The sequence below is a fragment of the Alligator sinensis genome, unplaced genomic scaffold (assembly GCF_000455745.1).
Source record: "Alligator sinensis unplaced genomic scaffold, ASM45574v1 scaffold65_2, whole genome shotgun sequence".
Lineage (NCBI taxonomy): Eukaryota > Metazoa > Chordata > Crocodylia > Alligatoridae > Alligator > Alligator sinensis.
Window position 1 is genome coordinate 2,488,079 of NW_005842071.1, and position 1,059 is coordinate 2,489,137.

Here is a 1,059-nt window from a genome sequence, read left to right on the forward strand (position 1 = left end):
AGGCCCCTTTACAGCCAATGCCGGTCATAGACACCCCCTTCGCGAGGGTAGCCCTGGACATTGTGGGGCCCTTACCCCGTAGCAGTTCCGGCCACCAGTATATTCTAGTCATGGTGGACTACGCGACACGGTAACCCGAAACCATCCCGTTGTGAACCGCAATGGCTCCCCGGGTGGCAGAAGAATTGATAAAGTGGGTCGCGAAAATGGGGGTCCCTAAAGAAATCCTGATCGACCAGGGCAGGAATTTCATGTCTGGTGTCACGAAGGTGGCGTGTCGGACCCTGCAAATACGGCAGATACGGACCTCGGTGTACTACCCCCAAACCAACGGGCTGGTGGAACGCCTTAATGGCACCCTAAAGAGGGTATTGAAATGGTGTATCCAAGAAGATCCTCGGAAGTGGCATTTACTGTTGCCGTTAGTCCTATTCTCGCTCAGAGATACCCCCCAGGACTCCATGAAATTTTCCCCGTTCGAGCTAGTCCTCAGGCATCACCCGAGAGGATGGCTGCAGGTCCTCTGAGAAGAGTGGGAGAGGGACGCCGGGGGCCTGCAGGACCCAGCAAGGTATCGCCAGGCTTTCCAACAGAGGATACGAACGGCCCAGAGCATAGCTCGTGAGAATTTGAGAAATGCCCAGGTGCGGCAGAAGGAGAGATACGACAACAGCACCAAGGAGTGGGCCTTCGAACCAGGGCAGCGAGTACTAGTGTTATTACCCACGTCCACGAGCCGTTTCCTAACACAATGGCAAGGCCCCTTTGAGATCCTATGGCGAGTCGGGCCTGTGGACTACGAAGTGCACTGGCCAGGACATCGACGAGAGAAACAAATCTTCCACGTAAATTTGCTGCGGGAATGGAAAGAACCAACGGGCTGGGTAACGTTCGGGGAGACGGAAGGGGAGGATTTGGTGCCCCAAGAGCCACAGCGAGACGTGACGCCGCCCAGCGGGGTAGAGCAGCTAATCGAGATAGGGGAAGACTTGTCTGAACCGCAGAAGCAGGAAACATGGAAGGTAATTCGGGAATTCCGGGATGTGTTCTGCAAAGAGC

General features: G+C 55.5%; 1 protein-coding gene across 1 annotated transcript in view; it reads right to left on the reverse strand.

The window, feature by feature from the left end:
* LOC102369990 (ankyrin repeat domain-containing protein 62) overlaps nucleotides 1-1,059 on the reverse strand; it is a 128,025-nt gene that overhangs the window by 68,995 nt on the left and 57,971 nt on the right.